This window comes from Pan paniscus, chromosome 23, assembly GCF_029289425.2.
Source record: "Pan paniscus chromosome 23, NHGRI_mPanPan1-v2.0_pri, whole genome shotgun sequence".
Classification (NCBI taxonomy): Eukaryota; Metazoa; Chordata; class Mammalia; order Primates; family Hominidae; genus Pan; species Pan paniscus.
In genome coordinates, this window is record NC_085927.1 from 17621921 (window position 1) to 17640348 (window position 18428).

An 18428-nucleotide genomic window follows, 5' to 3' on the forward strand; every position below is an offset into this window, starting at 1 on the left:
TACAGATTCTGTGTAAATATTTACATGTTCATAGAGATTCTGTGTAAATATTTACATGTTCGTACAGATTCTGTGTAAATATTTACAGGTTTATACAGATTCTGTGTAAACATTTACATGTTTATACTCATTCTGTGTAAATATTTACATGTTCATACACATTCTTTTGAAATATTTACATGTTTATACAGATTCTGTGTAAATATTTACATATTTATACAGATTCTTTGTAAATATTTACAAATTCATACAGATTCTGTGTAAATATTTACATGTTTATAAAGATCCTGTGTAAATATTTACATGTTTATAGAGATTCTGTGTATTTATTTGCAGGTATATACAGATTCTGTGTAAATATTTAGGGGTTTATATAGATTCTGTGTAAAAATTAATGGCTTTATACAGATTATGTGTAAATATTTACAGGTTTTTAAGGATTCTGTGTAAATATTTACTGGTTTTTACAGATTCTGTGTAAATATTTACATATTCATATAGATTTTGTTTAAATATTTCAGGTTTTTACGGATTCCGTGTAAATATCTACAGGTTTATACAGATTCTGTGTATATATTTACATCTTTATACTGATTCTGTGTTAATATTTACATGTTTATACAGATTAAGCATGATTATTTACATTTTTTTTCAGATTCTGTGTAAATATTTATATGTTTATACAGATTCTGTGTAAATATTTACATGTTTATACAGATTCTGTGTAAATATTTACATGTTTATACAGATTCTTTGTAAATATTTAGGGGTTTATATAGATTCTAACTAAATATTTACATGTTTACACATTCTGTGTAAATATTTACAGGTTTTTGAAGATTCTGTGTAAATATTTACAGGTTTTTTCAGATTCTGTGTAAATATTTACATGTTTACACAGATTGTGTGTAAATATTTACATGTTAATACAGATTCTGTGTCAATAATTACATGTTTATACAGATTCTGTGTAAATATTTACATGTTTATAGAGATTCTGTGTATATATTTACAGGTATATACAGATTCTGTGTAAATATTTAGTGATTTATATAGATTCTGCATAAAAATTAACGGCTTTATACAGATTATGTGTAAATATTTACAGGTTTTTAAGGATTCTGTGTAAATATTTACTGGTTTTCACAGATTCTGTGTAAATATTTACATGTTTATACAGATTTTGTGTAAATATATACATTTCCATACAGATTCTGTGTAAATATTTACATGTTCATACAGATTCTGTGTAAATATTTACATGTTTATACAAATACTGTGTAAATATTTACATGTTCATATAGATTCTGCGTAAATATTTACATGTTCATACAGATTCTGTGAAAATATTTACATGTTCATACAGATTCTGTGAGAATATTTACATTCTCATACACATTCTGTGTAAATATTTACAGGGTTATACAGATTCTGTGTAAATATTTACATGTTCATAGAGATTCTGTGTAAATATTTACATGTTTATAAAGATTCTGTGTAAATATTTACATTTGTACAGATTCTGTGTAAATATTTACATGTTTATACAGATTCTGTGTAAATATTTTCATGTTTATACAGATTCTGTGTAAATATTTACATGTTTATACAGATTCTGTGTAACTATTTACATGTTTATACAGATTCTGTGTAAATATTTACGTTTGTACAGATGCTGTGTAAATATTTACATGTTCATAGACATTCTGTGTGGATATCTACATGTTCGTACATATTCTGTGTAAATATTTACGTGTTTATACAGATTCTGTGTAAACATTTACATGTTTATACACATTCTGTGTGAATATTTACATGATCATATACATTCTGTGTAAATATTTACAGGTTTATACATATTCTGTGTAAATATTTACATGTTCATAGAGATTCTGTGTAAATATTTACACGTTTATACACATTCTGTGTAAATATTTACGTTTGTACAGATTCTGTGTAAATCTTTACATGTTAATAGACATTCTGTGTGGATATTTACATGTTCGTACAGATTCTGTGAAAATATTTACATGTTTATACAGATTCTGTGTAAACATTTACATGTTTATACACTTTCTGTGTAAATATTTAAATGTTCATACACATTCTGTGTAAATATTTACAGGTTCATACAGATTCTGTGTGAATATTTACTTGTTCATAGAGATTCTGTGTAAATATTTACATGTTTAAAAAGATTCTTTGTAAACATTTGCATCTTTATACAGATTCTGTGTAAATATTTACATGTTTATACAGATTCTGTGTAAATATTTACAAGTTTATAGAGATTCTGTGTCAATATTAACATGTTTATTCTGATTCTGTGTAAATATTTACATATTTATATAGATTCTGTGTAAATATTTCAGATTTTTACAGATTCCGTGTAAATATTTACATGTTTATACAGATTCTGTGTAAATATTAACCTCTTTATACTGATTCTGTGTAAATATTTACATGTTTATACAGATTATGCGTAAGTATTTGCATGTTTATACAGATTCTGTGTAACTATTTACATGTTTATACGGATTCTGTGTAAATATTTAAATGTTTATACAGATTCTTTGTAAATATTTACATATTCATACACATTCTCTGTAAATATTTACAGGTTTATTCAGATTCTGTGTATATATTTACATGTTCATAGAGATTCTGTGTAAGTATTTATATGTTTATACCGATTCTGTGTAAATATTTACGTTTGTACAGATTCTGTGTAAATATTTACATGTTCATAGACATTCTGTATGGATATCTACATGTTCGTACAGATTCTGTGTATATATTTACATGTTTATACAGATTCTGTGTAAACATTTACATGTTTATACACATTGTGTGTAAATATTTACATGTTCATACACATTCTGTGTAAATATTTACAGGTTTATACAGATTCTGTGTAAATATTTACATGTTCATAGAGATTCTGTGTAAATATTTACATGTTTATACAGATTCTTCGTAAACATTTACATCTTTATACAGATTCTGTGTAAATATTTACATGTTTATACAGATTCTGTGTAAATATTTACATGTTTATACAGATTCCGTGCAAATATTTACATGTTTATAGAGATTCTGGGTAAATATATACAAGTTTATAGAGATTCTGTGTAAATATTTACATGTTAATACTGATTCTGTGTAAATATTTACGTATTTATATAGATTCTGTGTAAATATTTCAGATTTTTACAGATTCCGTGTAAATATTTACAGTTTTATACAGATTCTGTGTAAATGTTTACCTCTTTATACTGATTCTGTGTAAATATTTAGGGGTTTATATAGATTCTGTGTAAATATTTACATGTGTATACTGATTCTGTGTAAATATTTACATGTTTATACAGATTCTGTGTAAATCTTTACATGTTTATACAGATTCTTTGTATATATTTACGTCTGTATTCAGATTCTGTGTAAATATTTACATGTTTATAAAGATTCTTTGTAAATATTTACATGTTTATACAGATTCTGTGTAAATATTTACATGTTTATACAAATACTGTGTAAATATTTACATGTTCTTATAGATTCTGCGTAAATATTTACATGTTCATACAGATCCTGTGAAAATATTTACATGTTCATACAGATTCTGTGGGAATATTTACATTCTCATACATATTTCGTGTAAATATTTACATGTTCATACAGATTCTGTGTAAATATTTACGTGTTCATGGAGATTCTGTGTAAATATTTACATGTTTATACAGATTCTGTCTAAATATTTAGGTTTGTACAGATTCTCTGTAAAGATTTACATGTTCATAGAGATTCTGTGTAAATATTTACAAGTTTATAGAGATTCTGTGTAAATATTTACATGTTTATTCTGATTCTGTGTAAATATTTACATTTTTATATAGATTTTGTGTAAATATTTCAGATTTTTACAGATTCCGTGTAAATATTTACAGGTTTATACAGATTCTGTGTAAATATTAACCTCTTTATACTGATTCTGTGTAAATATTTACATGTTTACACAGATTCTGTGTAAATATTAACATGTTTATACAAATACTGTGTAAATATTTACATGTTCATATAGATTCTGCGTAAATATTTACATGTTCATACAGATTCTGTGAAAATATTTACATGTTCATACAGATTCTGTGGGAATATTTACATTCTCATACATATTCTGTGTAAATATTTACATGTTCATACAGATTCTGTGTAAATATTTACATGTTCATGAAAATTCTGTGTAAATATTTGCATGTTTATACAGATTCTGTCTAAATATTTAGGTTTGTACAGATTCTGTGTAAATATTTACATGTTCATAGAGATTCTGTGTAAATATTTACATGTTCGTACAGATTCTGTGTAAATATTTACAGGTTTATACAGATTCTGTGTAAACATTTACATGTTTATACTCATTCTGTGTAAATATTTACATGTTCATACACATTCTTTTGAAATATTTACATGTTTATACAGATTCTGTGTAAATATTTACATATTTATACAGATTCTTTGTAAATATTTACAAATTCATACAGATTCTGTGTAAATATTTACATGTTTATAAAGATCCTGTGTAAATATTTACATGTTTATAGAGATTCTGTGTATTTATTTGCAGGTATATACAGATTCTGTGTAAATATTTAGGGGTTTATATAGATTCTGTGTAAAAATTAATGGCTTTATACAGATTATGTGTAAATATTTACAGGTTTTTAAGGATTCTGTGTAAATATTTACTGGTTTTTACAGATTCTGTGTAAATATTTACATATTCATATAGATTTTGTTTAAATATTTCAGGTTTTTACGGATTCCGTGTAAATATCTACAGGTTTATACAGATTCTGTGTATATATTTACATCTTTATACTGATTCTGTGTTAATATTTACCTGTTTATACAGATTAAGCATGATTATTTACATTTTTTTTCAGATTCTGTGTAAATATTTATATGTTTATACAGATTCTGTGTAAATATTTACATGTTTATACAGATTCTGTGTAAATATTTACATGTTTATACAGATTCTTTGTAAATATTTAGGGGTTTATATAGATTCTAACTAAATATTTACATGTTTACACATTCTGTGTAAATATTTACAGGTTTTTGAAGATTCTGTGTAAATATTTACAGGTTTTTTCAGATTCTGTGTAAATATTTACATGTTTACACAGATTGTGTGTAAATATTTACATGTTAATACAGATTCTGTGTCAATAATTACATGTTTATACAGATTCTGTGTAAATATTTACATGTTTATAGAGATTCTGTGTATATATTTACAGGTATATACAGATTCTGTGTAAATATTTAGTGATTTATATAGATTCTGCATAAAAATTAACGGCTTTATACAGATTATGTGTAAATATTTACAGGTTTTTAAGGATTCTGTGTAAATATTTACTGGTTTTCACAGATTCTGTGTAAATATTTACATGTTTATACAGATTTTGTGTAAATATATACATTTCCATACAGATTCTGTGTAAATATTTACATGTTCATACAGATTCTGTGTAAATATTTACATGTTTATACAAATACTGTGTAAATATTTACATGTTCATATAGATTCTGCGTAAATATTTACATGTTCATACAGATTCTGTGAAAATATTTACATGTTCATACAGATTCTGTGAGAATATTTACATTCTCATACACATTCTGTGTAAATATTTACAGGGTTATACAGATTCTGTGTAAATATTTACATGTTCATAGAGATTCTGTGTAAATATTTACATGTTTATAAAGATTCTGTGTAAATATTTACATTTGTACAGATTCTGTGTAAATATTTACATGTTTATACAGATTCTGTGTAAATATTTTCATGTTTATACAGATTCTGTGTAAATATTTACATGTTTATACAGATTCTGTGTAACTATTTACATGTTTATACAGATTCTGTGTAAATATTTACGTTTGTACAGATGCTGTGTAAATATTTACATGTTCATAGACATTCTGTGTGGATATCTACATGTTCGTACATATTCTGTGTAAATATTTACGTGTTTATACAGATTCTGTGTAAACATTTACATGTTTATACACATTCTGTGTGAATATTTACATGATCATATACATTCTGTGTAAATATTTACAGGTTTATACATATTCTGTGTAAATATTTACATGTTCATAGAGATTCTGTGTAAATATTTACACGTTTATACACATTCTGTGTAAATATTTACGTTTGTACAGATTCTGTGTAAATCTTTACATGTTAATAGACATTCTGTGTGGATATTTACATGTTCGTACAGATTCTGTGAAAATATTTACATGTTTATACAGATTCTGTGTAAACATTTACATGTTTATACACTTTCTGTGTAAATATTTAAATGTTCATACACATTCTGTGTAAATATTTACAGGTTCATACAGATTCTGTGTGAATATTTACTTGTTCATAGAGATTCTGTGTAAATATTTACATGTTTAAAAAGATACTTTGTAAACATTTGCATCTTTATACAGATTCTGTGTAAATATTTACATGTTTATACAGATTCTGTGTAAATATTTACAAGTTTATAGAGATTCTGTGTCAATATTAACATGTTTATTCTGATTCTGTGTAAATATTTACATATTTATATAGATTCTGTGTAAATATTTCAGATTTTTACAGATTCCGTGTAAATATTTACAGGTTTATACAGATTCTGTGTAAATATTAACCTCTTTATACTGATTCTGTGTAAATATTTACATGTTTATACAGATTATGCGTAAGTATTTGCATGTTTATACAGATTCTGTGTAACTATTTACATGTTTATACGGATTCTGTGTAAATATTTAAATGTTTATACAGATTCTTTGTAAATATTAACATATTCATACACATTCTCTGTAAATATTTACAGGTTTATTCAGATTCTGTGTATATATTTACATGTTCATAGAGATTCTGTGTAAGTATTTATATGTTTATACCGATTCTGTGTAAATATTTACGTTTGTACAGATTCTGTGTAAATATTTACATGTTCATAGACATTCTGTATGGATATCTACATGTTCGTACAGATTCTGTGTATATATTTACATGTTTATACAGATTCTGTGTAAACATTTACATGTTTATACACATTGTGTGTAAATATTTACATGTTCATACACATTCTGTGTAAATATTTACAGGTTTATACAGATTCTGTGTAAATATTTACATGTTCATAGAGATTCTGTGTAAATATTTACATGTTTATACAGATAATTGTAAACATTTACATCTTTATACAGATTCTGTGTAAATATTTACATGTTTATACAGATTCTGTGTAAATATTTACATGTTTATACAGATTCCGTGCAAATATTTACATGTTTATAGAGATTCTGGGTAAATATATACAAGTTTATAGAGATTCTGTGTAAATATTTACATGTTAATACTGATTCTGTGTAAATATTTACGTATTTATATAGATTCTGTGTAAATATTTCAGATTTTTACAGATTCCGTGTAAATATTTACAGTTTTATACAGATTCTGTGTAAATGTTTACCTCTTTATACTGATTCTGTGTAAATATTTAGGGGTTTATATAGATTCTGTGTAAATATTTACATGTGTATACTGATTCTGTGTAAATATTTACATGTTTATACAGATTCTGTGTAAATCTTTACATGTTTATACAGATTCTTTGTATATATTTACGTCTGTATTCAGATTCTGTGTAAATATTTACATGTTTATAAAGATTCTTTGTAAATATTTACATGTTTATACAGATTCTGTGTAAATATTTACATGTTTATACAAATACTGTGTAAATATTTACATGTTCTTATAGATTCTGCGTAAATATTTACATGTTCATACAGATCCTGTGAAAATATTTACATGTTCATACAGATTCTGTGGGAATATTTACATTCTCATACATATTTCGTGTAAATATTTACATGTTCATACAGATTCTGTGTAAATATTTACGTGTTCATGGAGATTCTGTGTAAATATTTACATGTTTATACAGATTCTGTCTAAATATTTAGGTTTGTACAGATTCTTTGTAAATATTTACATGTTCATAGAGATTCTGTGTAAATATTTACATGTTCGTACAGATTCTGTGTAAATATTTACAGGGTTATATAGATTCTGCGTAAACATTTACATGTTTATACAAATTCTGTGTAAATATTTACATGTTCATACACATTCTTTTTAAATATTTACATGTTTATACAGATTCTGTGTAAATATTTACATGTTTATACAGATTTTGTGTAAATATTTACATGTTTATTCAGATTCTGTGTAAATACTTATATGTTTATAAAGATTTTGTGGAAATATTTACATGTTTATACAGATTCTGTGTAAATATTTACAAATTTATACAGATTCTTTGTAAATATTTACAACTTTATACAGATTCTGTGTAAATATTTACATGTTTATAAAGATCTTGTGTAAATATTTACATGTTTATAGAGATTCTGTGTATTTATTTACAGGTATATACAGATTCTGTGTAAATATTTAGGGGTTTATATAGATTCTGTGTAAAAATTAACGGCTTTATACAGATTATGTGTAAATATTTACAGGTTTTTAAGGATTCTGTGTAAATATTTACTGGTTTTTACAAATTCTGTGTAAATATTTACATGTTTATACACATTCTCTGCAAATATTTACATGTTTACAGAGTTTCTGTGTAAATATTTACAAGTTTATAGAGATTCTGTGTAAATATTTACATATTGATATAGATTTTGTTTAAATATTTCAGGTTTTTACGGATTCCGTGTAAATATGTACAGGTTTATACAGATTCTGTGTAAATATTTACATCTTTATTCTGATTCTGTGTTAATATTTACATGTTTATACAGATTAAGCATAAATATTTACATGTTTATACAGATTCTGTGTAAATATATATATGTTTATACAGATTCTGTGTAAATATTTACATGTTTATACAGATTCTTTGTAAATATTTAGGGGTTTATATAGATTCTAACTAAATATTTACATGTTTACACATTCTGTGTAAATATTTACAGGTTTTTGAAGATTCTGTGTAAATATTTACAGGTTTTTTCAGATTCTGTGTAAATATTTACATGTTTACACAGATTGTGTGTAAATATTTACATGTTAATACAGATTCTGTGTCAATAATTACATGTTTATACAGATTCTGTGTAAATATTTACATGTTTATAGAGATTCTGTGTATATATTTACAGGTCTATACAGATTCTGTGTAAATATTTAGCGATTTATATAGATTCTGTGTAAAAATTAACGGCTTTATACAGATTATTTGTAAATATTTACAGGTTTTTAAGGATTCTGTGTAAATATTTACTGGTTTTTACAGATTCTGTGTAAATATTTACATGTTTATACACATTCTGTGTAAATATTTTCATGTTCATACACATTCTGTGTAAATATTTACATGTTTATACAGATTCTGTTTAAATACTTACATGTTTATACAGATTCTGAGTAAATATTTACATGTTTATACAGATTCTGTGTAAATATTTTCATGTTTATACAGATTCTGTGTAAATCTTTTCAAGTTTATACAGATTCTGTGTAACTATTTACATGTTTATACAGATTCTGTGTAAATATTTACATGTTGATACAGATTCTGTGCAAATATTTACATGTTTACAGAGATTCTGTGTAAATATTTACAAGTTTATAGAGATTCTGTGTAAATATTTACATATTCATATAGATTATGTTTAAATATTTCCGGTTTTTACGGATTCCGTGTAGAAATCTACAGGTTTATACAGATTCTGTGTAAATATTTACAGGTTTTTAAGGATTCTGTGTAAATATTTACTGGTTTTTACAGATTCTGTGTAAATATTTACATGTTTATACACATTCTGTGTAAATATTTTCATGTTTATACAGATTCTGAGTAAATATTTACATGTTTATACAGATTCTGTGTAAATATTTTCATGTTTATACAGATTCTGTGTAAATCTTTTCATGTTTATACAGATTCTGTGTAACTATTTACATGTTTATACAGATTCTGTGTAAATATTTACGTTTGTACAGATTCTGTGTAAATATTTACATGTTCATAGACATTCTGTGTGGATATCTACATGTTCGTACATATTCTGTGTAAATATTTACATGTTTATACAGATTCTGTGTAAACATTTACATGTTTAAACACATTCTGTGTAAATATTTACATGTTCATACACATTCTGTGTAAATATTTACAGGGTTATACAGATTCTGTGTAAATATTTACATGTTCATAGAGATTCTGTGTAAATATTTACATGTTTATAAAGATTCTGTGTAAATATTTACATTTGTACAGATTCTGTGTAAATATTTACATGTTCATAGACATTCTGTGTGGATATCTACATGTTCGTACAGATTCTGTGTAAATATTTACATGTTTATAAAGATTCTGTGTAAACATTTACTTGTTTATACACATTCTGTGTAAATATTTACATGTTAATACACATTCTGTGTAAATATATACAGTTTTATACAGATTCTGTGTAAACATTTACATGTTCATAGAGATTCTGTGTAAATATTTACATGTTTATACAGATTCTTTGTAAACATTTACATCTTTATTCAGATTCTGTGTAAATATTTACATGTTTATTCAGATTCTGTGTAAATATTTACAAGTTTATAGAGATTCTGTGTAAATATTAACATGTTTATTCTGATTCTGTGTAAATATTTACAGATTTATATAGATTCTATGTAAATATTTCAGATTTTTACAGATTCCGTGTAAATATTTACAGGTTTATACAGATTCTGTGTAAATATTAACCTCTTTATACTGATTCTGCGTAAATATTTACATGTTTATACAGATTATGCGTAAATATTTGCATGTTTATACAGATTCTGTGTAACTATTTACATGTTTATACGGATTCTGAGTAAATATTTACATGTTTATACAGATTCTTTGTAAATATTTACATATTCATACACATTCTGTGTAAATATTTACAGGTTTATACAGATTCTGTGTAGATATTTACATGTTCATAGAGATTCAGTGTAAGTATTTATATGTTTATACGGATTCTGTGTAAATATTTACGTTTGTACAGATTCTGTGTAAATATTTACATGTTCATAGACATTCTGTATGGATATCTACATGTTCGTACAGATTCTGTGTATATATTTACATGTTTATACAGATTCTGTGTAAACATTTACATGTTTATACACATTCTGTGTAAATATTTACATGTTCATACACATTCTTTGTAAATATTTACATGTTTATACAGATTCTGTGTAAATATTTACATGTTTATACAAATACTGTGTAAATATTTACATGTTCATATAGATTCTGCGTAAATATTTACATGTTCATGCAGATTCTGTGAAAATATTTACATGTTCATACAGATTCTGTGGGAATATTTACATTCTGATACATATTCTGTGTAAATATTTACATTTTCATACAGATTCTGTGTAAATATTTACATGTTCATGGAGATTCTGTGTAAATATTTACATGTTTATACAGATTCTGTCTAAATATTTAGGTTTGTACAGATTCTTTATAAATATTTATATGTTCATAGAGATTCTGTGTAAATATTTACATGTTTATACAGATTCATTGTAAACATTTAAATCTTTACACAGATTCTGTGTAAATATTTACATGTTTATACAGATTCTGTGTAAATATTTACATGTTTATACAGATTCTGTGCAAATATTTACATGTTTATAGAGATTCTGGGTAAATATATACAAGTTTATAGAGATTCTGTGTAAATATTTATATGTTAATACTGATTCTGTGTAAATATTTACGTATTTATATAGATTCTGTGTAAATATTTCAGATTTTTACAGATTCCTTGTAAATATTTACAGTTTTATACAGATTCTGTGTAAATATTTACCTCTTTATACTGATTCTGTGTAAATATTTAGGGGTTTATATAGATTCTGAGTAAATATTTACATGTTTATACAGATTCTGTGTAAATATTTACATGTTTATACAGATTCTGTGTAAATATTTACATGTTTATACAGATTGTTTGTATATATTTACATCTGTATTCAGATTCTGTGTAAATATTTACATGTTTATAAAGATTCTTTGTAAATATTTACATGTTTATACTGATTCTGTGTAAATATTTACATGTTTATACAAATACTGTGTAAATATTTACATGTTCATATAGATTCTGCGTAAATATTTACATGTTCATTCAGATTCTGTGAAAATATTTACATGTTCATACAGATTCTGTGGGAATATTTACATTCTCATACATATTTTGTGTAAATATTTACATGTTCATACAGATTCTGTGTAAATATTTACGTGTTCATGGAGATTCTGTGTAAATATTTACATGTTTATACAGATTCTGTCTAAATATTTAGGTTTGTACAGATTCTTTGTAATTATTTACATGTTCATAGAGATTCTGTGTAAATATTTACATGTTCGTACTGATTCTGTGTAAATATTGACAGGTTTATACAGATTCTGTGTAAACATTTACATGTTTATACACATTCTGTGTAAATATTTACATGTTCATACACATTCTTTTTAAATATTTACATGTTTATACAGATTCTGTGTAAATATTTACATGTTTATACAGATTTTGTGTAAATATTTACATGTTTAATCAGATTCTGTGTAAATACTTATATGTTTATAAAGATTTTGTGGAAATATTTACATGTTTATACAGATTCTGTGTAAATATTTACAAATTTATACAGATTCTTTGTAAATATTTACAACTTTATACCGATTCTGTGTAAATATTTACATGTTTATAAAGATCTTGTGTAAATATTTACATGTTTATAGAGATTCTGTGTATTTATTTACAGGTATATACAGATTCTCTGTAAATATTTAGGGGTTTATATAGATTCTGTGTAAAAATTAACGGCTTTATACAGATTATGTGTAAATATTTACAGGTTTTTAAGGATACTGTGTAAATATTTACTGGTTTTTACAAATTCTGTGTAAATATTTACATGTTTATACAGATTCTGTGTAAATATTTACATGTTTATACAGATTCTTTGTAAATATTTAGGGGTTAATATATATTGTAACTAAATATTTACATGTTTACACATTCTGTGTAAGTATTTACAGGTTTTTGAAGATTCTGTGTAAATATTTACAGGTTTTTTCAGATTCTGTGTAAATATTTACATGTTTACACAGATTGTGTGTAAATATTTACATGTTAATACAGATTCTGTGTCAATAATTACATGTTTATACAGATTCTGTGTAAATATTTACATGTTTATAGAGATTCTGTGTATATATTTACAGGTCTAAAGAGATTCTGTGTAAATATTTAGCGATTTATATAGATTCTGTGTAAAAATTAACGGCTTTATACAGATTATGTGTAAATATTTACAGGTTTTTAAGGATTCTGTGTAAATATTTACTGGTTTTTACAGATTCTGTGTAAATATTTACATGTTTATACACATCCTGTGTAAATATTTTCATGTTCATACACATTCTGTGTAAATATTTACATGTTTATACAGATTCTGTGTAAATACTTACATGTTTATACAGATTCTGAGTAAATATTTACATGTTTATACAGATTCTGTGTAAATATTTTCATGTTTATACAGATTCTGTGTAAATCTTTTCAAGTTTATACAGATTCGGTGTAACTATTTACATGTTTATACAGATTCTGTGTAAATATTTACATGTTCATACAGATTCTGTGTAAATATTTACATGTTGATACAGATTCTGTGCAAATATTTACATGTTTACAGAGATTCTGTGTAAATATTTACAAGTTTATAGAGATTCTGTGTAAATATTTACATATTCATATAGATTATGTTTAAATATTTCAGGTTTTTACGGATTCCGTGTAAATATCTACAGGTTTTTACAGATTCTGTGTAAATATTTACATATTTATACTGATTCTGTGTTAATATTTACATGTTTATACAGATTAAGCGTAAATATTTACATGTTTATACAGATTCTGTGTAAATATTTATATGTTTATAAAGATTCTGTGTAAATATTTACATGTTTATACAGATTCTTTGTAAATATTTAGGGGTTTATATAGATTCTAACTAAATATTTACATGTTTACACATTCTGTGTAAACATTTACAGGTTTTTGAAGATTCTGTGTAACTATTTACATGTTTTTTCAGATTCTGTGTAAATATTTACATGTTTACACAGATTGTGTGTAAATATTTACATGTTAATACAGATTCTCTGTCAATAATTACATGTTTATACAGATTCTGTGTAAATATTTACATGTTTATTGAGATTCTGTGTATATAATGTTTATACAGATTCTGTGTAAATATTTACATGTTCATACAGATTCTGTGTAAATATTTACATGTTGATACAGATTCTGTGTAAATATGTACATGTTGATGCAGATTCTGTGTAAATATGTACATATTGATACAGATTCTGTGTAAATATTGACATGTTGTTACAGATTCTGTGTAAATATGTACATGTTTATACAGATTCTGTGTAAATATGTACATGTTTATACAGATTCTGTGTAAATATTTACATGTTTATACAGATTCTGTGTAAATATTTACATGTTCATAGAGATTCTGTGTAAATATTTATATGTTTATACAGATTCTGTGGAAACATTTACACGTTTATACAGATTCTGGGTAAATATTTAGGGGTTTATATAGATTCTGAGTAAATATTTACATGTTTACACATTCTGTGTAAATATTTACAGGTTTTTAAAGATTCTGTGTAAATATTTACATGTTTACACAGATTCTATGTAAATATTTACATGTTTATACAGATTCTGTGTAAATATTTACTTGTTTATAAAGATTGTGTTTAAATATTTACGTGTTTATAAATATTGTGTGTAAATATCTACATGTTTATACAGATTCTGTGTCAATATTTACATGTTTATACAGATTTTGTGTAAATATATACATTTCCATACAGATTCTGTGTAAATATTTACATGTTCATACAGATTCTGTGTAAATATTTACATGTTTATACAGATACTTTGTAAATATTTACATGTTCATAGAGATTCTGTGTAAATATTTAGATGTTAATACAGATTCTGTGTCAATAATTACATGTTTATACAGATTCTGTGTAAATATTTACATGTTTATAGAGATTCTGTGCATATATTTACAGGTATATACAGATTCTGTGTAAATATTTAACGATTTATATAGATTCTGTGTAAAAATTAACGGCTTTATACAGATTATGTGTAAATATTTACAGGTTTTTAAGGATTCTGTGTAAATATTTACTGGTTTTTACAGATTCTGTGTAAATATTTACATGTTTATACACATTCTGTGTAAATATTTTCATGTTCATACACATTCTCTGTAAATATTTACATGTTTATACAGATTCTGTGTAAATACTTACATGTTTATACAGATTCTGAGTAAATATTTACATGTTTATACAGATTCTGTGTAAATATTTTCATGTTTATAAAGATTCTGTGTAAATATTTACATTTGTACAGATTATGTGTAAATATTTACATGTTCATAGACATTCTGTGTGGATATCTACATGTTCGTACAGATTCTGTGTAAATATTTACATGTTTATAAAGATTCTGTGTAAACATTTACTTGTTTATACACATTCTGTGTAAATATGTACATGTTAATACACATTCTGTGTAAATATATACAGGTTTATACAGATTCTGTGTAAATATTTACATGTTCATAGAGATTCTCTGTAAATATTTACATGTTTATACAGATTCTTTGTAAACATTTACATCTTTATACAGATTCTGTGTAAATATTTACATGTTTATAGAGATTCTGTGTAAATATTTACAAGTTTATAGAGATTCTGTGTAAATATTAACATGTTTATTCTGATTCTGTGTAAATATTTACATATTTATATAGATTCTGTGTAAATATTTCAGATTTTTACAGATTCCGTGTAAATATTTACAGGTTTATACAGATTCTGTGTAAATATTAACCTCTTTATACTGATTCTGTGTAAATATTTACATGTTTATACAGATTAGGCGTAAATATTTGCATGTTTATACAGATTCTGTGTAGCTATTTACATGTTTATACGGATCGTGTGTAAATATTTACATGTTTATACAGATTCTGTGTAAATATTTACATATTCATACACATTCTGTGTAAATATTTACAGGTTTATACAGATTCTGTGTAAATATTTACATGTTCATAGAGATTCTGTGTAAGTATTTACATGTTTATACTGATTCTCTGTAAATATTTACGTTTGTACAGATTCTGTGTAAATATTTACATGTTCATAGACATTCTGTATGGATATCTACATGTTCGTACAGATTCTGTGCATATATTTACATGTTTATACAGATTCTGTGTAAACATTTACATGTTTATACACATTCTGTGTAAATATTTACATGTTCATACACATTCTGTGTAAATATTTACAGGTTTATACAGATTCTGTGCAAATATTTACATGTTTATAGAGATTCTGGGTAAATATATACAAGTTTATAGAGATTCTGTGTAAATATTTACATGTTTATACTGATTCTGTGTAAATATTTACGTATTTATATAGATTCTGTGTAAATATTACAGATTTTTACAGATTCCGTGTAAATATGTACAGTTTTATACAGATTCTGTGTAAATATTTACCTCTTTATACTGATTCTGTGTAAATATTTACATGTTTATACAGATTATTTGTAAATATTTGCATGTTTATACAGATTCTGTGTAAGTATTTACATGTTTATACAGATTCTGTGTATATATTTACAGGTATATACAGATTCTTTGTAAATATTTAACGATTTATATAGATTCAGTGTAAAAATTAACGGCTTTATACAGATTATGTGTAAATATTTACAGGTTTTTAAGGATTCTGTGTAAATATTTACTGGTTTTTACAGATTCTGTGTAAATATTTACATGTTTATACACATTCTGTGTAAATATTTTCATGTTCATACACATTCTGTGTAAATATTTACATGTTTATACAGATTCTGTGTAAATACTTACATGTTTATACAGATTCTGAGTAAATATTTACATGTTTATACAGATTCTGTGTAAATATTTACATGTTGATACAGATTCTGTGTAAATATGTACATGTTGATGCCGATTCTGTGTAAATATGTACATATTGATACAGATTCTGTGTAAATATTGACATGTTGATACAGATTCTGTGTAAATATGTACATGTTTATACAGATTCTGTGTAAATATTTACATGTTTATACAGATTCTGTGTAAATATTTACAAGTTCATAGAGATTCTGTGTAAATATTTATATGTTTATACAGATTCTGTGGATATATTTACTTGTTTCTACAGATTCTGGGTAAATATTTAGGGGTTTATATAGATTCTGAGTAAATATTTACATGTTTACACATTCTGTGTAAATATTTACAGGTTTTTAAAGATTCTGTGTAAATATTTACATGTTTATAGAGATTCTTTGTAAATATTTACAGGTATATACAGATTCTGTGTAAATATTTACTTCTTTATAAAGATTGTGTTTAAATATTTACATGTTTATAAATATTGTGTGTAAATATCTACATGTTTATTCAGATTCTGTGTCGATATTTACATGTTTATACAGATTCTGTGCAAATATTTACATGTTTATAGAGATTCTGTGTAAATATTTACAAGTTTATAGAGATTCTGTGTAAATATTTACATGTTTATTCTGATTCTGTGTAAATATTTACATTTTTATATAGATTTTGTGTAAATATTTCAGATTTTTACAGATTCCGTGTAAATATTTACAGGTTTATACAGATTCTGTGTAAATATTAACCTCTTTATACTGATTCTGTGTAAATATTTACATGTTTATACAGATTCTGTGTAAATATTAACATGTTTATACAAATACTGTGTAAATATATACATGTTCATATAGATTCTGCGTAAATATTTACATGTTCATACAGATTCTGTGAAAATATTTACATGTTCATACAGATTCTGTGGGAATATTTACATTCTCATACATATTCTGTGTAAATATTTACATGTTCATACAGATTCTGTGAAAATATTTACATGTTCATGAAAATTCTGTGTAAATATTTGCATGTTTATGCAGATTCTGTCTAAATATTTAGGTTTGTACAGATTCTGTGTAAATATTTACATGTTCATAGAGATTCTGTGTAAATATTTACATGTTCGTACAGATTCTGTGTAAATATTTACAGGTTTATACAGATTCTGTGTAAACATTTACATGTTTATACTCATTCTGTGTAAATATTTACA